The sequence below is a fragment of the Corvus cornix genome, chromosome 4, assembly GCF_000738735.6.
Source record: "Corvus cornix cornix isolate S_Up_H32 chromosome 4, ASM73873v5, whole genome shotgun sequence".
Lineage (NCBI taxonomy): Eukaryota > Metazoa > Chordata > Aves > Passeriformes > Corvidae > Corvus > Corvus cornix.
Window position 1 is genome coordinate 7,587,681 of NC_046334.1, and position 25,845 is coordinate 7,613,525.

The 25,845-nt window shown below is 37.8% G+C and overlaps 1 long non-coding RNA gene across 2 annotated transcripts; it reads left to right on the top strand.

The window, feature by feature from the left end:
• Positions 1–1,503: 1,503 nt before the first annotated feature.
• LOC109145610 lies at positions 1,504–24,583 on the top strand. Of its 2 annotated transcripts, none has more exons than XR_002047084.3 (4): positions 1,504–3,493; positions 4,186–4,260; positions 6,578–6,704; positions 23,996–24,583. It is a non-coding gene; the product is annotated as an uncharacterized LOC109145610 (long non-coding RNA). The 2 variants fall into 2 exon arrangements; XR_002047083.3 differs by lacking the exon at positions 23,996–24,583 and adding an exon at positions 11,983–12,106.
• The last annotated feature ends 1,262 nt before the right edge of the window (positions 24,584–25,845 follow it).

Below are 25,845 nucleotides of genomic sequence, written 5' to 3' on the forward strand. Positions count from 1 at the left end.
AGAGAACTCAAAAAAGTAGAGAAATGTTCCAGAAGCAGTTCGGGAGGGAGAATTACAAGTCGCTATACTTAGGAACAACCAGCTGCAGATGTACCAAGCAGGGAGCAACCAAGTAGACAGCACTCGTCCAGGAAAGGGCCCGAAGGTAATGTGGTTTTACATGCTCAAGCAAAATCGACAGTGTCATGTTTTCATGAGACAGGCAGATGTCACCATGGTATGCATAAACAGAAATTCATCCTGAAAAATAGATGAAGCAATCCTCCTGCTCTGCTGAGTGCTTGCAAGACCTCAGCAGGATACTGAGCCTGCCTCCGGCACTTGGTTTTGGTAAAAGGACAGACCAGCAGAGCTAACCCCAAAGGAAAGAAGGGGTGTGAGGGGTGTGAAGAGGGAGACCTGCAGAGCACTTCTGAAACAACCAGGGTCTCTTCCTCTAGAGAAAGGGGGGTAGAAAGGAATACCAGGGGAAATAGTGCTATCTTCGCCCTCAGGTGGATAAAGTGCTTTACTGAAAGGAAAGGGAAAAATTTCTTCTCCATGCCTGTGCCAGTTAAGGAAAAAATTACAGGGTTGCCTCACTTGCCCATCTGCAGTCACTTTTTAAATAGTTAGGATAGTGAGCAATCAGTTTGGTCAAACTTCTGTCAAAAAATGACACTAATATAGTGCTTCACCACTTTGATGAAAGACTGATTTCTGAAGGTCCCTCTCAGCCAGATGTTTTTAATACAGTATATAGACACATACTGCCTAAAGTTTGTCTGTAACATATATAATTCATTATTGAAAAATTAATTTTCAAATGATTGGATGACACCACCAACGCTTTGCAGTCAAATAGGACTGACTCATAACCTTTGCTTAAAACACAGACAAAAAGGCATATGAAAAAACTCTGTATTAGGAGTAGGTATTTATGCAAAATTACACTCATTATTCTTTTCATTTATTTACTAATTGTTAAAATAGTCTGGTAAAAAGACACTAAGAGTAGGCATAAATATTAAGCTGGGTATTTAACCTCAAAGTGATACTGTGTAAACAGATGCATTGTAAATATTTAAAATTCTATGATTAAGCCTCACATTAATCCTTATTAACAGACTTTGAGTGCATAGAACAAGAATATTACCCATACTCCTTCCCTAAGCAATGTCCTGTTAGAAAGAATGCTGGTAAGCCCAACCTCAGAAAAAAAAGTGTGTAATCTTTTTCTGCCTGTTTCTGCAGTGTGGGTCACTGGGTTACATGCTCGAAGCTGAACTGGAATTAGTTATTTTATTTATGAATACTGTGTGCATATCATTTCATTGCTATGAAACAGTGAAAGATGCAAAGTATTAAAGAGTTCTGTGTTCCAGATTTACAATAAGTATCTCAGGTGGCTGGAGGGGAGTTCCCATAACAATCACCAGAGAGGTTTGCAGATGTGATTTTTCCATGCCTTTTTTAAAATATGCAAATGGAAACACAAATATTTTAAGGTTCTTAAACTTTATTCTGCCTGTATGTGAGAGAATTAACTGTTCATAAAATTCTTACATTTTACAAGATTCATTTTCCAAAAGGAATTCTGAATTATACAGTTTAGTGCATAAAGTTTTTTTGGTTTTTTTTTTCTGACAAAGGCAATTATAGTGGTTAGCTGGTTAGTTCTCTTGAGTACATATGTCTCTAATGTTCATACAAGCTTATTTCAGATACTGAGAAACAGCATAGGGCCTCATGCTTATATTATTGCTGAGACATCAAAGCACCTTTTCATCCCAGGCCTTGGAAAAAAAGTCCAGGTATAGTGGGTTGACCTTGGCTGGGTTACAAGTGCCACCAAGCCTATCATTCCCCTTCCCAGCAGGACAGAGGAGAGAAAATAAGATGGGAAATGACTAGTAAGGTGCTATAAGGCAGTTTACTAAAGGAAGAAAAAGAAAAGCGAATGCTTGTGAACACATAAGCAAAGGGGAAAAAAATTAATCTCCAGGTTGATGCAAGTACAGACCCACCATCAGTGAAAGAAGAGTGTAAGCACTGTTACAAGAACTTGACCCCTACGAGTCAAGGGGCCCTGGCAATATCCACACGAGGGTGTCGAGAGAGCTGGCGGATGTCATTGAGAGGCTGCTCTACATAATGGTTGAAAAGTCATGGATATCAGGGGATGCCCCAGAAGTCTGGAAGAAGGCTAATGTCACTGCCATCAAGAAGAAGGGCTTAAAGTAGGATCAAGGAAATTACAGAGCAAGGGAATCCTCCAGGGGGCGAACACAAGTCAGATGAAGCACATGATTGGAAAAAGCCAGCTTAGATTCACCCAGGGGCAAATCATCCTTGACAAACCTGATCACCTCTCTGACAAAGTAACCTGCTCAGCTGATGTGGGACTAGTCATGGACATTGTCTACCTGAATTTCTCCAAGACTTTCTCTGTAGTGTTCTACAGCCCCCTCCTAGAGCAAATGATGTGTTATGGTCTAGACGAGTGGTCCATGCACTGGGTGGGAAACTCCTGGCAAGCAGCACCCACTGGGTTGTGGTAAATGGCTCCTTTCCAAACTGGCAACCTGTCACAAGTGGTCTATACTGGGTCCAACGCTGTTTGATATCTCCATAAGCAACCTGGAAGATGGGATAAGCTCACAAAGTTTGCTGAGGGTACCAAACCGAGTGAGAGTGTAGAGCTTCTTCTTTGGAAGGAAGAGCTACACCGCAGGAAGTCCTAGATAGACTGGGTTAAGGACCTTATGAAGTTCAACAAGGACAAGTGTAGTCTTACAACTGGGAAAATATAACCCAGGAGAGCAACAGGCTGGGATATACCAAGCTGGGGAACAGCTCTATGGAAAGGTTCTTTGTTAGTCCTGGTGGGAAAACTCGTTGTGAGTGAATGATGTGCTGCAGTGGCAAAAAAAAGGATCCAAGAAGCTGTTGGGTTTTATCAAAAAAACATCACTACCAGAGATAAAGAAGTCGTTGTCCCACTCTACTCAGGGCTTTACAGGCCATACCTGAAATACTGTGTTTAGCTTTGGTCCACGCTGTATGAAAAAAGGCTGATGAAAATCCAGGGAAGGGTGTCAGAAATGAGTATTTTAAGGTCCCTTAAAGACTCACTGACAGAGTTATCAACAAAACCAGATTTTATATGAGAGCAACAGGACCGGGAAGTCTGCCATGTGAAGAAAGGTTGTGAGAGCTGGGTTTTTTCAGCCTTGAGAAAAGAAGGCTTGGGGAAGACCTTATCATCACCTTCCAGTATTTAAAAGCTGTGTACAAAGAAGATGGAGAATACCTCTTTCAAAGAGTCGATTAGCTACTGGAATAATCTCAGGGAAGCGGTGGATTTCCCAGTATTGGATACCTTTAAGATTCATCTGGACAGGGTGCTGGGCCAGCCTATCTAGACCACGTTTTTTCCAAGAAAGTTTGGACCAAGTGATCCTTCTCTTCCAACCTGTTAATCTATGATTCTATGATTTTCCTGCTTCCTCTGGTAAGTTAAAAAAAACAAACAAACAAAAAAAAAAAACCATAAAAAACCTAAAATAGATTAGTTTAAGGAGTCTCTTCTACAGAGACACAGTAATGGTACTGTATGAGCTGATAATGCACAATTCCTGTTTATAGTGCATATAAACTCCATCTAGAGATTGAATTTTATTTAACCTGATAGATTTCCCATTAATGACAAGCTTTCAAATGTAGCTTTAAGAAATCATATTGCATAGATTTTTCAATACAATCTAACAGCTTTCAAGTGAGCAGGTGATTATGAACCCTCTGTTGTGGTCTGCTTCTGATCTTGGATTAAAAAAATGCCGGGTTATTTAGCTCGATTTTCCCACCTCCTCCCATGTAGCATTCAAAGGTATTTGACAGCACAAGCCTTTTGTGCATCATGCAATATGCACAGTCCTTTTAACTCTCCATTACTGCATGGAACTCTATGAATTGCCTTTTTCTCTCAAGTGCCTGAAGGATGGCCCCTCTGCTTTCCTGCTCATCGCTCCCAGTGACTGATGCCTTTGCCTGGGCAATCCCAGGAGTCATCCATTCAATAATATGTCAAGGGCATCTCAAGTACCAAAAAAAAGGGCAAGTTGAGAGGTCTCTATCAAATAAGAAAGAACACAATTTACTGAGCAGTATTTCAGTGCTGTAAAACTATTGCCATGTTTTTATTAGGAACATTTACCAATGGACAACTCTTTGATCCGCACTGATAAACGTGTCATGGCCGGGAAGCAGAAAACTGTGGAGGTAAATTATATTAACTGTTTGACCCACTAGGTCAATCCATTACCATGCACAAAAGAAAGGTGATAATATTTGTGGACAAAGTGAAAAATCCAGTTTGCTGGATATGACAACAGACTATGTCTTTGAGATGCTTTGTTTTCCAATCATGGGCAAAATGACTGCTCAATATTTGTTCAATAAATTTTATTTGAAACAAACTGATCTATGAATCATAAGGGTTTCCAATAGGAAAAGACCTACAATACACTTAAAAATCAGCATGTTTAGAAACCAACATATTTTGTTGAGTTTTTTAAAATGGTATGACTAGAAATTTATATTTTTTGAGAGTTCAGAGCTTTCTAATTATTAAAGTGGGTTTTTTCCCAAATCCACTAAGGCATATTTGCTGTATGGATCCCAGTGACTGCCTGCCAAAAAAGACGGGCTGTCAATTGTATACTTTTTTAACTTTTTCACATTAGTACCTAAAATAGATTTTTATGAACTCTGTATGAAACATGGATGCTTTGTGTTCTCAGTCATGCTGAGTATTTGCACCGTTTCATTGTGCAACTTGGTTGACATCACATAAAATTCTCGATACCTAAATAACTGTTTCATTCAAATCAGAGTGAAGTCACCAGAAGTCTTTCTGCCATCATCAATGAACCCTGGATCTGGCAGGGATGAGCCAGCTGAATGATATTAATTGATGCCAGCAGGAAGAATGAAGGGAAGAACAAACGTTGACTTGTATACTTATATCACTTATGCTAAGAATCAGATTACTGAGGCAACAAGGGAAATTGAGAGAGAAAAAAGTATTAAAAATACTAGAAATCTGGTTATGAAAATAGCATATACTCTGTCTGAAGACTCACAGTCTAAATGAGAGAAGGTGACAGCAAGTTATTTGTTATGCTTTATATCCCATAAAAGAACCCCTACTTTATTATCAGGGGTGATTTTACTCTGATCTCCTCATGACATCTCATTCTTCCCATAATAAAAAAATAATTAGTGAGCTTCTAAAACAATTGTCAGCAACTGGCATCTACTTTCTGAAGTGAGTGGTCTGGCATGCTGGACTCTACGCCAGATCTCGTTCTCACAGAGAGAGTTGGATATCACAACTTTAAAGACTGCTTTCTCAAGTGGCATCCATGTAGCTCAGCTGTTTTAACATGCACAAACTGTAGGTTTAAGCTGTTAAAGTCTCATAGCTGAAGAAGTAAATCATCATCAGAAGAAGTAATCATTATCAAATAAACCATGAGAAAAACTAGGTAAGAGAAAAACATAGCCATGATATTCATGTGGAATTTTGGTCCCTGTCTTAAAATTCTGCTGAACAAGAGACCAGGCTAACACAAGTAAAACAAAATCCCAGCATTCTTAAATTAAAAAACATGCATTAAATAGGAAAGGGGAAAGCACATAACAACAAACAATATTAGAAACAAGGGATTTAGCAAAATACCAAGGGAAACAAAAGGAAGGAAAGATGATCTCAGCAAAGAAAACACAATCCAAAACAGCTTTTATAGCATAAATTATGGTTAGAAAATATTTTCATGTTTTACTGGTAGGTGGGGCCTCATTTAGGACAGCAAATGAAATAATCAGTCTGACATTAATTGCTAGAGTCAGATCGAGGAAAAAAGAGCTGCATGTACAGAGGACACCAGGCAGGAATACAGAAATGTTTTCCTACTGGGGCAATAACCAGTACTGGCATAATCTGACTCTACTACACTTGATTTCAGAAGTCACTGTAAAATTGAAAAGGTAAAGAGATATGAGAATAACACTAGAAGTCACATTTTGTTTCTAAAAACCACTGGTAGATCATCGAGTCTATTTATTCCATCTTTTCAAACAAGAAGTTAAAAAGTAACTTGAGCTCTAAATAACTTGCCTGTAGAATATTAATTTGATTATAGAGGGATGTACAGTCTCTCAAAGATTCACATAGCAGAAGCCAGTCATGACAAATTCAGATAGGATGGCAATTGCTAATCTAGAAAAAGATAGTATTTTTTTAAAATACAGATTTCTGACTGAGGCTAATTAATAATAAAATCTGCACCTTTTGCAGCGTTTCTGAGCTAGAGAAACAAAAATTATGTTTGCAGTCAAAAATTCATTTGTTAACCTGAACTTTTACATGCCTATTCAAAGACTTACTATCCCAGTTACAACAACACTAATGCTGACTGTTCAAACTATATTATACAAAAAGCCTCATTAATAGCACATTTTAAATTTTTATCCATGCACCTTGTGTATCTAAGCTTTCACTGGTGTTGTGCTCCCCCTTCCCCTGCTTGTCCAGATCCTGAAGTCAGAAATGAGAACTCTCACAAGAGGAAAAGGTGGAGAACCTGGGATGGGAGGTTGGCCTTCTACACTGCGAGGAGTATGATGCTGACAGTGGGTTTTCTCCTGCTCCCTGCTCTAAGGTCTGCATGACATTGATTGTGACTGTTTTTAATCCATGCTATACCTTGATGTTCAGTAGCCTACACCTCCAGATTATATCCTCATATATTGTGGCACACACAGTGTGTGCTGCATATTCTAGACATTTTCTCTTCCTTTTGTTTTGCCCTGTAACTGGTTTTATTTGATTCCCAAGCCTACATTTCTTGGAAACCTGGGCAATTTGTTTATTGCATGTTTATAACATCTGCTGTCATCGCCAGGCTGTGCCTTTCAAGGAAGGCCTTTGCTACCATCCTTTGCCTGTTTCTCCTCAACTCCATATTGCTTTTTTGGGGGTCAGAGGTATTTCACTCTAGAGAGAGCAATATATTACTATTACTGGTTATTACTTAGAGAGATGCACAAAATTATTATAACACTGCACCACAGAATTGCACAGAGCTAACCTAAAGAAAAACAAGTTAGTAAATATTCAACTGCTCATCAGACAAAAAGAGCTGAACCACAGTTTTATGCAAGCCAGGAAGGGCAGCCAAAGCAAGCCTGGCAGGGCTCAGCTTGGGTGAGTTGCAGGGCTAGTGTAACATCTATATCTTTTGGCTAGCAATGGCAATACCAAATTTACTGCACCACAGAGCTACCAATCAACTGACCTACAATATAGTGAATTCTTCAAAGCTTCATTTAAATCTCAAATTATATATAAGCTGGTTTAAATGGGAACTAATTCGGGAATTCAATGGCCACTGTCATATACGTAGTAAGTTTAGGTGACTGTTATGGTCCCTTTCTGGATTTACAGTCTCCAACTGGAAATTCACAGTGTCCTGTGTCTTGAAGAGCAAATTAATTCCTCTCCAAGTTTTGTATTTGGGTGTAAAACACAGCCAGTCAAACAAAATATGCTTATTTATTTCTCTTTCAATATTTTGCCTTTGGATTGTATCTAGGCACTACTTGAGATACCAGAAATTAACAGCAGTATAATTCCCTCAAACTTTGCATTCAAAGCTCCAGCTTTGTCCAGGAAAAAAAGATTAAAGGTTTTAAAAACCATAACATAGCTTTGTGAGCAGAAGAGTAACTTTTTTTGATTTTTCCCAGTGGTCAGAGATCTTTAAAGACCTGGAACAAAAGGTGATGTGATATACAGATCATCTGTTCACACCTAAAGTTCAAACCAAGACCAGACAGATGGAAAAAACAGGTTTTGGGTCACTAACTTTCTGCAGAAGGACAACTTTTCTTGCATGTATGGGTTCTTTTTACTACATTTTATTTCTCTACTTATTCTACGCCTATTCCCCTATATACCAGCTGTGCATTGCAGCCTGCCCTTTAGCTGATAGGTGATACCTTCTGGGGTTTTATAAAAAAGTTCTGGACCAGGTGGCATTGCAGAAGTAATTCCGCACCAGGGACAGATTCCTCTTTCTTGTGTTCTCATTTGTATTTGCTGCTGGATGACCTGCCAACCTCTTCTAAACATAGGCATGGCTCTGAGCTACACTCGGCTTTTTCACTAGCCAGAAAAGTTTGGGTTTCCTTACTAACTGGAGACTCAAGGCTGTGTTTAAAGTTTGCTTTATGCATCAGATGAACTAAGCTGTTCTCTTGTAGCTTAAACTTGGGGAAGAGGCAGTACAATATTTAGTTGGTCTAGAACATTAGGTCAATGCAGGTAAGTGCATTACAAAGCTATTGTATTTACAAGAGCTGCATTAATCAGTAATCACATTACTATGAAATTTATTGAAGTACTGTTAAAGAGGGCTACAACATTGGTAGTGTGACTCTACTTCTGATGTACACTTATTACCAATACACCAATAACTGCCTGTATACCACAAAAGGCTCAAAACTTGTTTCTTAAGCAACAACAAAAGTAAACTAATGAAACGTTACTTTGTTAATGTACACGTGGTGTTATTCATGATATTCCAAATGTATTTTTACCAACATATCTTCTTAATAATACTCCATCAATTATTAGAAACAGTGCTTCATCCCAGGGGGCAGGAGTTTCTTGGATATCTTTATCTGAAACAGTTTTCTGCATGGCAGCAGCTTTCCCACCAGGAGTCCTTTTTAGTATTTCTCTTGTCAGGGATCTTCCTTTCTCTTTGATGAGATCTCCCAGGCATGTCAAAAGCTGTTACTTCAGGGCCCTTCTAGCTACCGAGTTATCAAGCACAGTACCTTCACACTATGACTGCCAAAGTTATACCAGCTCCTCGGTGTGTCAAACAAGTTTATTATTTTACCTTTCAGTGACTTTTACTTCCACAGATTGCTTGCTAAAAATTTTTCTTTGGTCTATCAACTATTCCTGCTGTTCTATATATTAGCATTAATAAAATCCATTAGTTATTCACAGTGCTTTCCTCATTAATTAAATATTATAGCATTGAAGTTTCTGGTCTAATGTGTGGTTAAGCAATTTCCAGAATTCTATTTAGTTTGCTATAAAATTGAATACACGTAACATAAAAGGAGTTAAATTATTATTATCTAGAAATTTTGAAATTAAATTCAAAAAAGAATTTCATTCACAATGGTTTTTAGCACATTTAACCATTGACATGATGTGGCCTGCATGTTATTTTTCTTTAAAATACTGCAAAAGAATATGACTTCTGCTGTGTTAATGATTTAAGGTGAAATCTTTCTTAGCTTTGCTTGAATCAGATGCACTGAATACTTGTAAATACAAAAGTAAATATTGTGGCAGGCTGACAGCTAAACAAGGCTTAACTCTTCCTGTGCTTTGCCCAGAGCACAAAATATTCAAATAATTGTTGCTAGAGTGAGTGAAGAATTCTTATTCACCAGTGTTTTATCCCTGTGCACAGACATACACACACGCTGTATGCACTAAAAAAGTAAACCAGCAATGCTGTGAAGACAGCATGAATTGCTGACACTCTGGGATCTGGGAATTCCTGTTCTTCAGGCCTACCTAGCCATGAGATCACACATATGTTTGAAAGATTTTCCAAGTCCAGAATAGGTTTTTAGAAAAAATTATGGAAGAGAAGGATGGAAATCTTCAGATACTGTATTTGTAATATTCCTCGGTAGTCTCTCTTCTCTGCTCCAAAAATCTTGACCTTTTCAAAAACACATTGAGTGCTGGAGTTCTGTAGGGGAGCTGGGCAACAGTTGAGAGCCAGCTGCAAGAGAAGCCTTGGTCATCAATGAAGGTAACTTTGCCATGCAAAGCCCTGTGGATTAAAAGAAGGAAAGAACAGGTTTATGTAGAAGTTTTACTGAATTCATTGTAGTAAATACAGAATCACAGAATAATTTAGATTGTAAAATACCTTTAAGTTTGTAGACTCAGACTGTTAACCCAACACTGCCAAGTCCACCAGTAAACCATGTCCCTAAGGTCCACATCTACCCATCCTTCAGGTACTTCCAGGGATGGTGACTCCACAGCTACCCTGGGCAGAATGTTGTAGAGTCTGATAACTCTTTTGGTGAAGAATTTTTTCCTGATATCCAGCCTATGTCTCCCCTGGCACACCTTGAAGCCATTTCCAACCAATTACAGAGAATGGTCCTTTATGTATCACTTAAAATATCTGTTGAGACCATGTCATTCACTCTCTATTTTGCAGAAAAGAAAAATATTGGGTCAAAGACTGGTTTTCATAAGTTCCTAAAGGTATGCATCCCTAGGAGGCCTTGGGATGCATTTTCACATTTTGAAGATCCCTGCTCAAAATAAGTCACAGAGTGCTCAGATATCTTGTGAATTTCCATTTACCCTCGTCTTCAAATTTTACTTTTCATCACAATGTAAATTAGTACATTAGTAATTTTTAGTAGCATTCCTTCCTAATATCACACATGGCACTCAAGTATGTACTGATCTCAGATGCTGTTTTTCTTAACAGTACCCTTAAAAATCTGTGTAAGTGCTACCTAAAACCTTTGCACGATACGAGCAGAAGATACCATGCTGTTCTGAATAGATTCCTTTAACTGCTTTTGCAGACTGTAGATGAAACCTGGTTTTCCCTTATCCACTTTAAAATATTTTGTGCTTTACTATTCATCTCTCAAAATGAATATTTCTTTCCATTTAGTCTCACACCAACAAGCTCCACTCAAGTGTTAAGCTAAATGCTGCCAATGCTTTAGTTGGTGAGGATAATCCTAACTCTGGTCTCATAATGTACTCCTGCATGTACTCTGACAGTACCAATCACACATATAAAAAGAAGTTTCACTCTTCTGAGGTCACAAAGCTTGTTGCCAAAGCTTTCAGTACTGATGCTATGAACTTCTTACCTCTAGCTGGTGCCAAAGATGAGACCAGACTTCCTTTTTGTACAGGATACCCTCACAGAAATGCCATGACTCTTTAGTGCCACAGATTACTAACATTTCTGTAGAAGTGATTATGGTTTTGGCTTAGTGGATGCCTAGGTGCAATGCTGATTCCAGTTCCATTTAACAGTGTTTGACAGCAACTAAGCCTGAGGATGAATCAAAGTTGACATATTCAGAACAAAGCAGTGGAGCACTTGAGTAAGCCAATAAATAGTTCCAGCTGGGACTTGTCCTGTCGTTAGTGATGAGGACACTGGGGGCAGTTTCTGTGGCAGTTAACTTTAGCTAAGGATATTTGGCATTTACAAGGAATAGAAAATACTTTTTATCAGGGTTTTTGGTTTTTTTTTTTTGCAACAATTTTATCTCACCCCCCCCAAATATGCGTCAAACAGAACCAACTTGTTTCAATTACTATGCTGAGCCCCAGCATAGATCTGATTGAGAGTCATTAAATGCAAAATAAACTTAATTACAAAGTTTAACTGAAAGAATGTGTAGAACAAGTTTAGGAGACATGGACTGAGAAAAAAACTATTATGGTAACTCAGCCTACACATTGAGGGCATTTCCCTAGATACTAAAAAAAAAAAGCAATCATCCTATTGGAACTCTAAATAGTCTATGAACACTTAACCAACTGCCAATTGGTAACAGACATTTTAATAATTTTAAGAAATTTCTATGATAAATATAACCTGCAAACACTTAATCAGAGTTCTAGAGTATCCTGTTGTGCTTATATTCTTTCCCCTCAAGAGAACCTGACCACCTTTAAGCCCTGCTCTCTGGCAGAGAGCAACAGAATATGTAGAACTCACATTCTGTTTTGAAAATTGCATATTAGCACTTCCATATTGTATAAGTAAGTAGTATAAGAAGTATAAATAAGTATATATAAGAAGTATAATTTAAGGTTTTCTAACTATTTACTTTTTAACTTACATGTTGTAGAGCAGACAGAAGAGGTAGTTTCCACCAGAAGTTCGGATAGCTCGATGCGGGGGTGTCAGGGACTGAAATATTACAGTTTATGACTTAAACATTTTCTTGAAGGACTTTTAAAACTGTATTACAAAAGCTGCAAAGAAGACTACCACACCCTGAATGGGGCCCTGACTGAGGCCTTACACCGCTCGCTGATGAAGATAAGATAAAGTAACAACTCAGGGCTGGGGATATTCATGGAGCACAAGCTTAACGCCTCCAAGGTGGAGACCACAGCCCCAGGGCTATCAGCTGCCAGGCTCGAACAGACCCTCACACCAAGGGGTGGAGGGAGGAGAGGCTTTGGGTATCTTGGAAAAGCCTCTGGTCAAAGGCGCAATGACTGCCCATCCTCGGCTGTGCAGAGCCCAGCTGAGGGATCCTCACTGGGGGGAGGAAGCTTATCCACAGCAGAAGGGGTGACATGGTCCATCAAAGGGGCCCCCTCAAAGGGGTCCCCAGACCCTGCACCAGAGCAGCAGAGATGATGCAACAGACGCTCAGTGTTGCAAGGGACAGTGTCAAGCTAGCCCCTGCAAGAGGAGGCATGTGGGCATTCCCACCTGGCCCAAAGCGTATATTAATCCACGGGATTCTGTACTCTTTGGCGTGTGGCGGCGTGGTGTGGCATGTGGTACGGTGGTGTGTGGCACGGTGGCATGTGGCAGCGTGGCCACAGCGGTGACGGGGGACCCTCACCACCAGCAGAGCAGATGGAGGGGAACAACGAGACGTCGTTGGGACCCTTGGATGGGTGATCTGCTTCCACCTAACCCCTGTCACCTCTCCCCCTCCCCCCACTCCCCACGCACACTTCTTTTTTCCATTTCTTGCTTTCTTTTCTCTTCCCTTCTCTTTGCCTCTTTTACTATTAAATAAAATACATCCATTTTTTGGCATCAACATCTAACCTCATTTGGTTCAATCTTGTTTCTGGGAATATTTTGAACCTACTAAGTTCTTTCCAGTTTATGCACTGAGACTTAGCTTGCTTTGCTTTTCTGGGTTTAAACCAGATTGTAACAGGGGGGAAGGTTACTGAAAGTTTTTCATATGCCACGGTTATAACCATGGGCAAGTCATTCTTACCAAATGTAAAGAAAATAATGTTCCTCTGCCTTTGCTCTCTCTTTCGTTTTAGTAGTCTGCTTTTGAAAAGTAGGTGTTTTGGGTGTTATGAGTTTCCTGGTTTGATTTTCTCATCTAGATCCCTTGCTGTATAATATGATGCATTCAACACAGCATAACTTCTGAAAACAATGACATTTTGTAGGACATAAATATAACATTCTCTGTTTTCAACCTCTTCTTGTGCTGATTATGAAATCTGTATTCAGATAGGCAGTGTTTTGCACAAACATTTTCTTTCACCTAATTCATACTAATCTGCATTCTACATGCAGTCTCACTACAATATCACCTAAATTCCCTTTTTTCTCTCTGCCCCTGTGAGAGATTATTATTAATATCACTTTTATTATTATTGTCATTGTTTTGTCCCTTCTTCCCAGATTCCAAATCAGGTACAGAGAGCATGAAAAACACTTCTTTTAGATTTTGGTTTGCAGTGAAGAATAATGCAGCTTACATAAAATCATGTAGTTCATATTCCAACCAGTCTTCAGCATGATTATTCTCAGTGTTCTTTTATTTTCCTTCATTTTCGAATCACAGAATCATTACACTGAGAAAAGACCTCCAAGGTTAAGTCCAACCTTCAACCATATACTGCCATGCCCACTAAAACAGATCAAAAAGTGCCACACCTACTCATTTTTTGAACACTTTCAGGGATGGTGACTTGACCACTTCCCTAGGGAACCTGTTCCAGGGCTTAATACTTCTCTGAGTCGCACCAGAAATTTATCTTTTTTTCAGCTTTGACTTATAAAATGGCACCAAAACAAATATAAAAGTCAGACAAGAAGTGCTTTTTTCCCCTTACTGGAAATGTCTATCAAGACTTGAAGCTTGATATCTATCAAGTCATGGAGTGGTTTGGGTTGGAATGGACCTTAAAGATCAACTGGTCCCAGCCTCCCTCACCATGGACAGAGACACATTTCAATAGACCAGCTTGCTCAGAGTTCCATCCAACCTGGCCTTGAACACTTCCAGAAATGGAGCATCCACAACTTTGGGCAACCTGTTCCAGTGCCTCACCATCCACACAGTAAAGATTTTTTTCCTATTATCTAATCTAAACCTAGTCGCTAGTACTGATTCCCACCAATGAGACAATAAGCTTCGTAACTAACCATGTTTACGTGCAAGCCCTAGCAGAATGCAGACAGATCAAAAACATAGTTTAGGGAAGCACCATGCAAAGAAATCTTGTGCTAAGCATCTGTGCCCCATGATTTTAGGACTACCTGGAGACTGAGTGAGAAGAGACTTAAACTACCTCACACAAAGAGTCTTGAAAACTACTGAATTAGATCCCTCTACAACACTAGTAGCTATTGATTCATATAAAAGGACTTTGTAGAATTTACACAGTAGGATGTGATTCTTCCTAACCCTATTTCTTGTTTTCTTCTCTACCACTACAACTGTAGCTGCAATGGAGGTCTCTTTTGAAGCTCAAAATTTTCCATTTTGTGAACACTGGAAAGAATACATAAGAAATGTCATGTAATTTTCTAACAGCAGACGATTTCTCCTGAGAGCATAGACTTTGTTCAATCTAGCTGAATCTTTTACTACTTCAGGGAAGGAATAGAAAAAGCAAGGCTGCTGAAGGAAAAAATAATTAGCCATCGTGTTTTAGAGTAGAATGCTAAAAACTCTCTTTTTCAATTTTTCAGACTTCATGTAGGGGTATCTTCTTAACCATCTATTTTCTTACACTTGCTGAGCACATGCGATATAGTACAGATTCTGAGGTTTCTTCAGTTGTGGGAATTTCAGTCAGTGGAGCAGTCTGAAGAAAGTTGTCCTGAGACCAGAACCAAATACACTTTGATGGTAATAGCTTTAGTAAGATTTTTTTTGAGCTTGACCTGTTAAGGGCTTGATGGATTTTCTATAAGGCCCCATCTGACATATTTTCAATATACTTTTACCTACTCAGAAGCATGCTTTGGTAATTACAAATCTGAGGATGTCTCAGCTTCAAATGAATCCAACTTTCCTTACCAAGCTGAAGTATTATCTCCATTAAACAAGTTTTCAGCATCACGATACAATATTCTTCCAATTAAATTGAAATGTGTTATATAGCGCATAATAATTTGGCGACTAAAAGTGTGAATACTTTTAAATGTGGCATATAATTTCCTAATGCAGAATACTTTTCAAATACGATCTCCTGCTGAAAGAGCTCATTGTATCAAAAAGTAGAAACCTGTCAATAATACCCATATGTCCTATAAAATGTTTTCATTTCTTTCATGGTACGTTATGCTTCATCAGTTTCCTTAATCCTAGCTGCAGTTCATGTTGCCGTGCTGAAACAGCTCGCTGAGCAGTAATTTATCTCTTGACTGTGGCATAACAACCACAAATACAGGTTATTCTGGGAGTGAGGATTTGCATTGCATAAACTGTATTTTTAAAATCATTTTCAAATGAGATTAATTCATGATAGGGAAATTTTTCCTCTATTTTTGGATCTGGTTTCCAAGACACTTGAGGCTGCGTCTTGAGTGTTTTTTGGGTATCAGTCAGAATCTTCATTTGGGGATTAGGGATTTCTGTAGAAATGAAATGATACCGCAAGAGAAATGAGAAGATGTTTCCCCCATTTACTTTAATACCTATTTAAAACTGGCATTGGAAAGATAATGACAGATTGCATTTTAGCTGAATTTTTCAGCTGTGCTCTAGATGACTTGTATTTCTTTTCAATTAGGTTGACTGCTTTAACATGGTGGGAGATTACTTCTCCTGCATGCTGAAAAGTTATTAACAATTAAAATGGAGGGGGGAGCGAGAAGCAGAGGATTATTGCACTCTTCTTTGCCAAATGACTAGGGTTTCTCTTTGTAAGAATCTTGTTTTAATGTTTGCTGCTAAGTGAGTATGGTAAGCATTGAATAGATATAATTATTATGAGAAAAATATTTTTTACAAATGTAAATATTTACATAACAGTGGTACTTAAATAGCTTGGCCTCACACATCAGAAGGAAGCAAAGTTTTCTTCAGGCATTACACTGTGTGAAATGCATTTCTCAGGCTTTCAAGGCCCAGATATAGTAAACAACACTTTTCTTCCTACTTCTTTTCCCAAAGTAGGGAAGAAAACCAAGGGATGCACAAATGTCTCCTCTACAGCACTGGAGAAACAGGATGTTGTGGAGGGATGTGGGTGACCCCTATAGCCTCAGCCATCTGCTTGGATGCACCTTTCTTCTCCTCTCCTTTGGACAAACTTCACCTAAGTTCACTTGGCTACGTCTCTGCATCACTGAGATACTCCTGGAGGAGTTCTCACAAATTGTTATTGATTTTGTCAATGGTAATGAAACTCAGAATAAAAATAGCAAACCCCCACTTTAGGCACTGTGCAGTTAACCAAACTCTTCTCCAAACTGCCCTTCTGAGAAACTGGTCAGAGATATTGCAGAAATCAATGGGATCCTGTAACTTTTATGTTCTCCCAAAACAACTCCTTAGCTCTGTTTTTTTCCCCCCTTTTGATTACTGAAGGATTTTTGACTGCAGAGGCATTCTACATTGCCAATGCCCTTTAAGAATGTCTGACTATCTGGCTTACCTTGATGTACTCTGTTTCCACCCTGCTGATTTTTCCATAAAGGCTTATATTAATCTAAACCAACATTCATTTAATAAACATCTCAGCAACCAAATGAATATTTAGCAATCATAACTCCATTTCCATCACAACAGGTATTGGCACAGCTGGCTCCAAATGATGTCCACTTTTATACCAGCTGCACAGACATAAATCCCATTGTTATTATTTATATTGTTATGTGTGTAGATTACATCTATAAGAGGGTTTTAAAACAAAACAAAAAAAACCCCAAAACAAAACAAGAAAAAACAAAAAAGAGGTGTCTGGAGAGATGCCTACACAAAACATAGAACTGTATTAAATCAATAAAGTTAATTTGGGTTTTGTGCAAAATTACCAAGTCTCACATGCAACTATTTTTTTTCAGAAATCACTCTAAATCTTGGTGAAGGGACACCAACACAGTGGTTTTTTCTTCCAGTGCTAACCAGGACTATTGACTTACTAGTGTACAGCTATTCCCAGAGAGTCTTCTGCAATATTATCTAGGACCAATATCAACAACTTTTTTGATTAATTCATCCTTGAAAACAATCTCTAAGATCCAGACCTTCCATTTCAGTAAATTTGCCTAGTGCAATCGATCTTATATATACTCACCAATTAAGAGTGTTTGAAAAGGTATGTATCTCAAGACTGAATTAACTCTGTGAACATCTCTGGCAAATTTTTCGTTCATGTCGTCTAGGGACAGGCAAGTATAATTACATTTGAAATCTAAGTAGTGAAGTCCAAATGACAGCAGATTAAAAAAAAAAAAGTCCCATAGCATTTACATGAACAACACCTTCAAATAATTCAGAATCAAACATTTTATGTTCTAGATCTAATTTCTTCTTTTTTTTGACAAAAATTCTTCTAGTAGCAGAGATAATTCTGAAACTAAAAAATACCTTGATACCTATGCCTACACAGAAAAAGACACAGATAATTTCACATTTATATTAGTCCTGTATGTGTAGCCTGATCTTCCCACATCCTTTTTAGACTAGTAAAGCTCTGCTAACTTCAGAGCAGCTATTCCTGATTTATGTCATAGCTATACTCAGAATTACTCCTGTCCTCATATTTCACATGGAAAGGTTCAGGATCAAGGTCCTTGTGCCACGTGAAGATCTGAGCCTTCTATGTTTTTTTTACTTTATAAATTTGGGCAGTCCCTATGTTATGTGGAGTTTTATTTAACAAAACACAATCCAAATTTTGGCAGTTGAAGTGAAGGGATACACAAAGGGATACACAAAGGCAGAATGGATTGGAGACAAAACTACTCAACTCTCATTTGAAGCCAAAATGAACCAAATAAAATGCTCTCTAAAAGTACCTGGGAACAGAATTTATGAAATAGGCTGAAAAAAACGTGCCCTGTATGGTGTTGATGGTAGCAATAACTCTTGACCATCTGAAAAGATGCCTCTTGTGATAAAAGCTGTGGTTTAAAACATGAGGTGAGGGTCAGTACACAGAAATCAGGTTTGTGTGACTGACGTTTGTCAGTGAATTAGATGATTTGTACCTGCTAATGGTAATTAAAAGCTATTAATAATTTTTCGTAACAGTCATATGTCTGTTACGAAAAATAATTAATATATGGCCATGGAAAATGCTTTGTCCTTGTCCCAGCTCTTTCTCAAAGTGCACAATCTCAGAAGCCCAGGGATCAGCATCTGGAGGAGCCCAATATTGACTTCTTTGCTGAGATGACTCAAGTTACAAGCAGCATTACATTTGAAGTGCCAGCTGCAGGGTTTTTTTGTGTTCTGCAACCACACAGAGATCTCTGTGGATTCCTGTAAGAAGATTCCTGTGTATCCTTGTTGGGCAAACTGCTTAATTAATTTTTTTATTACTTTTATTATATTTCTAATGAGTAGGTTCACTTCTTTAATGATAAAAATAATCTGCATTTATGCCAGTTAAATAGAACTAATATTATTTTTCTTGGAATCCTAGAAAAAGAATAATAATTTGTCATAAAGGAGTGAACTTGTACTTCATTCTATTTAAAGAATAAAAGTTAAAATGGTATCAATTCAGGAACTATATTAGGATCTCAGGTATTAACAAATGGACCATTTCTGTGCAGAAGGTCAATAAGCATCCACAGTAATCTTCCGAATATCTAATACCTAAAATAGCTTCCAAACATCTTATATCAAATGTCTATAATGTGTCTGGAGTTAGTTACATTTTTTTACTCATTAACAGCTCTTTTCCAATCCTTAGTTAATCTTTCTTAGAAGTTTTTTAATCAAAAGATTATTGTAAAGATATTTACAGTGAGGATCAATGGTGCAGGAGGATTTTAAATGTCAAGTTCCCACTGACAGTCAATATATTTTGCTATGAAATGGCACTGGACTGTAACAACAGACACCTAGAAAAATCCAAATCTCTAACTTGTATATTAAACTAGGAACCAAAATTAAGTGAGCTCTACTAATAATCTGAGGTTTATGATAAGGAGGAATAGGATTTTTTTCATATATATGTATAAATACCTGTGCATGTAAGTGTGTGTGCATTTTTCTTCAGATGAGAACAGATTTGAAATTGTTCTGATACTGGATATTTTTGAGTCTTTAATTTTATAGACTAACAAAATGAAAAAATGTCTTCATGTTAGTAGGGCATTTAAAAATAATTTGGGGAAGGATAAGTATAGAATTTCTCTCTTGGACAGTTTCCAAAAGAGGCCTCTCAGTATTATGGTGATATATCCTCTTCTTTTTCCTTAGGAATTCCACTACTGTGTTCTTGCAGAGTTATAAATCTGTGGCAGTCACAAAAAAGTCTAAATAAAGATTTCTGCACACAAAATACCTTCATAGATATTTCCTAAAAAAAACATTATAGGCATTCCCTAAAGCTGGGAGAGGAGAATAATTTATTTCCAAGAACCAAGCAATTAATTTATTGAATACTGAGAAATTATGTAAATTATAAGACATTACAGAGAAGCAGAGACTTCTCACTCATCTTCAGGACGTGGAATTAAGTTTTAAAAATAAATTTTAAAAACCCTATTTTTTGCCTTTACAGGATTGATTCAGTTTACACTGTTCTTAGTTCAGGCATCAGATGTTCAGTGAAGAGTGTCCAGCTGTTATCACCTTCATACCACTCAGCAGCAGTAAGCAGTAGAGATCTGGTAATGATGTATATGTGCAGTCTAAATCACACAGATCTCTAACTGGGGACCTGATACACTATAAGTGCACATGCACATTTGTGCTTAAATACATAAATAGAGAAATAAGAGAGGTAACATTATATTGAGAAAAAGAGGAATTATTGAATTCCAATGGTACTTTCTAGACCTCACAAATGTATTTTTAACGTATTTTTAATTCCTTGCATTTCCAACATTTAAGGCTTTACAAAATGGCTTAACAGTTTAAACAGCAGGTATTACAGCTCTTGCTGTTTCGCTTTTCCACGCCTAATGTTTGTAATGGCACTCACTTTCAGTAAAAATGTAATACTCAAAAGTAGAAAGTCTCAAGAAAGAACTTCTTAGAGACAAAGAATTTTGGTAGCAAGAAATTCCAAGTGTAGTTTTGAGTTCTTCACCTACAGATCTAATAGCAGCATCTTGGCCAGTACTAAATGTTGTTTGTTCCACACTGAGAATACTGCTTCAGGTGGCAAACACCTGACCTCCTCTCCTCTGCCAAAGCCAACACTGCATTGGCTGTGAAAAATAAAACTCTGTATTACTTTATAGTAACTGCAGATCAAAATATTCTGATGTCTTACTGGAAAAAAGAAACTCAAGCAGGGGCATTTGATAAATCTTTGTCTATCATTACTGTCCTCTATCTTGAGCATCTCAGAGATAGAATAGCTGCACACATATAGGATTTTTACACACATATATATACACACACACACACACGAACAGGCATACACTACTCAAGGAAGTCAATGTAACTTCCAAAGAATAATAGTCATCCCTGGAGACTGGTGTATTGCAAAGCCTAAGGAAAAAAACATTCAGTTCTATTGCAAACATGCTCAAGATATTTGGATTTACTCCAAAAGAAGCTTCAATAGAATGTGCATTTTTGCTCAGCTGCCCCTCAAAAATAGCATTGCAATTTTCCCGAGTACAGCTGAATTGAAAAGCACATTATGTAATTTTTACTGCAGAAACCCAGTGATGCTGTTTGATCACTCAGTTTCTGTAGGCCACACAGTTTCCACTATATACAGATCAGAGGAGACACAAGCGAGGGATTCTGTCAGCTGCTTCTGAAGTACTGCAGGCTCAGGCTGAAGTACTTCAGATCTCATTTTATTGAGGTGCTGTAATTGCACCAAGTCCTACTCACCACAAACACATACATGCTGCACTGAGGCCACGTGCAGCCCATGCATTCATTGTCTGGGTGAAGACTTCAAGATTAGGCCCCTATTCAGAATAAACTGCATGTCAAATCATAGAGGAACAAATTTTGTTGAGAATAAAAACCAAGACAGCCTTGCAAAACTCTTATCTTGGTCCAATCTTATTTTCCATTTATGCTAACAATATAGAACAGGTAGCTTGGAGCTCTTTATCTTTTCATTGATTATACCATTCTGTATTCTGTACGCACTTCATTGTCCTCAGTTATAAATGAGCTATAACAGAATTTTAATAAAATTCAGGAAACATTTTCTGATTCATGCTTGCTATTAAGCACAAGTAAAATGAAATTTATTATTTCGGTTGGGGTAGTACATTTAGTGCTGATATATCGCCTAAGATATTAACTCCTAATCAGATGCTACTGAAATATATTTCAGCTTGTAAACACTCAAGTATTTTGTTGGGCTGTGCTCTGGGTTTTTTTACTGCACAACAGAAAGGGTAATTGAATAACTAGATTTTCTGTACTCTAACATGCTTTGTTAAATTCATTCAACCAAGCAACTGCGAACTCAAGAAATTAGTTACTTCCTATCAAAGAGTATGTCAGTGTAATATGATGGGTGTTTCCCACATGATAAGAAAGAAAACATAGACTTCACTTTTGCAAGTTTTCTTTGTTGCAAGAATTTCCTCACATTTTCTTTGCAGCTTACACAGGCTATTGAATCAGATTTTCTTGGGCATAAGATACCTGGATATATTGGGCACATACTCATTTACAGAGCATTACTTGTATGAAATATATCAACATATAATGTACTTATATAACTTGTTCTTATTGGATAATTCGGTAATACAAATTGCATGTAATTAATCATTATCTGGTAGCCCATGTAGATTATTAATAAAATAATTATTTCAATTTTTAACAGTCAATTTTCTATCCCATAAAACTTTATTTAATTCTTCTCTCTGAATTTTGGCCACAGTACTGCAACTTTATTCTTGATTTATGAACATACTCTCTTTGTCTACCTTGTCCCTTGGAGGGATAATTTGCAGATCAGTTATTTGACAAGTACTGGGAGAAAGCCATTTCCTCTCTTTTTGCCCAGCTGTTCCAGGCAGTGAGAGTAAAGAGACCCTATAAACCACTTTACCTTCCTTAAAGTCCACAGAGATCAATAGACACTGCTCCTTTACTCAATTCCTCAGCCCCATATCTAGGTCATATTTTTACACCAAAGTTCAAAGATTGCAGACAGAACTTAGTATCATGGCTTTTTCAGCACCAAAACTTTGTCTCCTTCTTCATTCCCTAAGATCATTTGTAACAACTCCAAAGAGAAGACCAAAATTCAGACCATGAAGCAGATTCAGTGTGGGTAAAATTGCCAGGAAAAAATGGACACATTCAGAAGTCTTCTTTACAGCAGACAGAAAGTGATTTTTCTCAGTGAATGTCCACAGAGCTCAGCTGGGGATGATAAGATGCAATATTTTAGATTTGCTCTTGAAAATCCTGAGAATCTGCTAAATCTCTGTGTTCAAAGGTTTTCCTCTTTGTAAATGTCACAGCTCACTGTTATTGAAGGTTTATCTATTGTAATGGTACACTGAAACAAAAGCCATATTTAAAATTTTGTCCTTTTACTTGTAGAGAAAAATCCTGAGCAACAGAAGCCTTTTCCTAATACTCATCCTTGCTAAATACTGATTTAATGTTACTGTTATGGCTAAGGGTGAAAGATGCATGGTAGCAACATGATGCAAGATATTTGAGTATTGAGGTTGTTTTCTTTTCTTGCTGGAGATTTAAGAGAGAGCAAAAACAAAAAGGGAAATAACACTGAACAGAATGAGACGGAGGGCTTATCATGTATAGCCTGAACCAGGACAATGGATGATTTGCTTCAAGCCTGTTATAGCCCTTGAAATAAGCTAGCCGTATGAAAATGCTAGGATTTTAAATATAGCTCTAAGCGCTTCAGTTTCCCACTGTTCTACAATAGGAAGCGATAACTTCACATATTGAAAGAGTCCATTTAAAGTCACCTAAAGAATTTTAAAATACATCTCTATCTGATGTGATGCCAAAGCCTGGAAACTTCTTCAATAGGTTTATAGAGAGTACAGAACATCCAATACATCTCTCCTCTGTAAGGCAGTGGGAACGTTGGACACTGAAAATCAGAGAGCAAGCCACGGCATCTCTTCTTTGGCCCACATCCTCCCTGTGTGTTCCCAGTGCACCTCTTTACACATCCAAACCTTTCATCCCCAATGAATGTTTCCAACATATTTGCTAGAACTATAAAAACCCAAATGTGTTAGAGAATAGTAATTTTAAAATAAGGTCAATTATAATATTTAATCTTTAAAGGAGGAACTGATCCTTCCCAAATCACAGCCAGTCCATTCTTATTACGTTAACAAGCAGAGAGTATTTTTCCCAGCTTAAACTACTTGGTGGCTCTCCATGTATCATTTCATGGAACTCAAAGACAAATAAGTCACCCTGGGAGGGTCTCAAAAGTCTATTTAGTTGCACATGAATAACTGGAGAAATAAAGCATTCACTTAGTTTCATTTAGATTTAAACCCTAAGCAACGCAGTTTTAAGGAAAAAAGAAAGATAATTTGCTCTTACAGGTCACTACCTCTTGCAAAAGCAGTGGGAATAGGAGGGCTTGGCAGCTGCATTTTTAGCAGTTCCCAATCATGTGACAGGACAAGGCTTGACAATGAAGATAAAGATTCTTTGCCTTGGTGACTGAATTTCTTGCTTTGCAGAGGTGGCATCTTATGACCTCTGAATCTCAAACTTCTAACCTTTCAGGACTCTTTTTCTCCCTCTTCAGGACCTCCTCAAGTCACAGACAGTCGCTCTGCCAGCAGGGGCTCAGCGAGGAAGACCCAGGCATGATCACCTGGCACAGACTCAGGTGCTGCAATGAAGAGGATGGAAAAACTTTTATGGAGTAGTTGTTACAGGGACCATGACTACAGGGCTCTTGTCAGCCACAGTGGAGCTGCTGTTGTGGACAAAAGCCACAAAACTGCTTTGGGAAGTGCTTCTTTGAAAAAGCAAGGCTGTGGATTAACTCACCTTCCCCTGAGAGAATGTACCTCTTTACAACCAAAATCTTTCTTGAGAGGTCACTGACGAATTCGGGCTATTACCCAGTGGTGTTGTTTTCACGGTTGCTGGCCACTAGTATGTGAATTTTTGTAAATATGGGCTCTGCCTAAGGACTGTAGTGGTGAAGTCTCCTAACCCAAGAGTAGAGAAGAAAGATTGCAGAGTTCTATATAACTTTGTTTGAGAACAATTTTACCTGAAAGTAAAGCATATTTTAGTGTGACTGCCTTCAAAACTGACTTGTATTACACTTATTTCCCCACTTTTCCGACTGAAAATAAAAAAGTCACAGTTAATCAACAGTTAATCAACAGGAAGTACCTTAAACGTTTCTTTCTGTATGAAGTTGATTGTGTTTAGGATGTTTAGCTAAAACTGTTCATATAAATTCTGATCTAGATATTGGTTTAAAACAGGATTTGTTAAATGTGTTTTAATAGAAAATAATCAGTGCATTATATATGGACATTTCCATTGAAGAGTGCGGCAGCATAAATACATTTTAAAATGTATTTTAAAGAGTTTGTGTTTACAACATATTTTCATTAAAGAGACCTGTGTTATAGAAGCTGCTTTTAAAATCAAACAGTAAACAGTTTTCATTATAGAATGTGTTTCCATTAACACTATCTGCATAAGGAAAAGACATTTAGGAAAAAAAAAATTCTAGTGATTGTTTTGCATAAAAGGTGCATTAGCATGGAAAATTTCAGCAAAAACTATAATCTATTTTTGACAGCATTTACCTGCAGCATTCATGGTGGAAGCACATACTAATCTCATGGTAGGTGAGTTGTTGTTTTGGAGAAGAGAAATATTCTTCTTAATTGCTTTAAATGCAGTATTTTCTCTCTAAAGTATTTCTGATGGAAAAAATGCTGGATGAGAGAATGGTTTGCATCACAGCAGCATCCAGAGGTTCAACCCAGATCAGGGCAAGGTGGTACACCAGCACAAAGTATCTTCCCTGAAGAATTCCACTTTTTTTGAGGAAAAAGGGAAATAAAGGAGGTGGGGGGAAGGGGGGAACAGAATATCTGAGGTGATAGGCTTTAAAGATCGTATGCATATCCTCACCACAACAGGGAAGAGAAACTGGAAGACCACAGTTTGAATGGAGGTCTAGTAGAGCTCCATATTTGGTATATAAAGTTTTTGACTGCCTTATTCTCTGCTCTGGTTTGTTTCTCACTGGTGGTGGCACTGCCACGTCATAATCTGCTGCCATTTTAGGGATCTAAGCACAAAGATCACAGATTTACAGACAGCCCACAGGGAATGTCTTGAAAGGGACTGTCAGTTCCTTTATGCTCCTGCTGATCACTCTGATGCAGTACTTTAGGTAAATACCTAATTGTGTTAGAACTGCACTTATTTTTCTACCATGTAAACACAGGTTAAGGTTTGGGACTTTTTTATTCTAGCTCACAAGACCACAACAGTTTATTCTGAAGCGTTCATAATTTCAACACATTTGCCAGAGGTAGCTATTTTGTAAGTGGCTTTATAAGGATTCACTCACTACACTCAAAAATGAATAGACATATTTTAACACTATGAGGTCCAGGA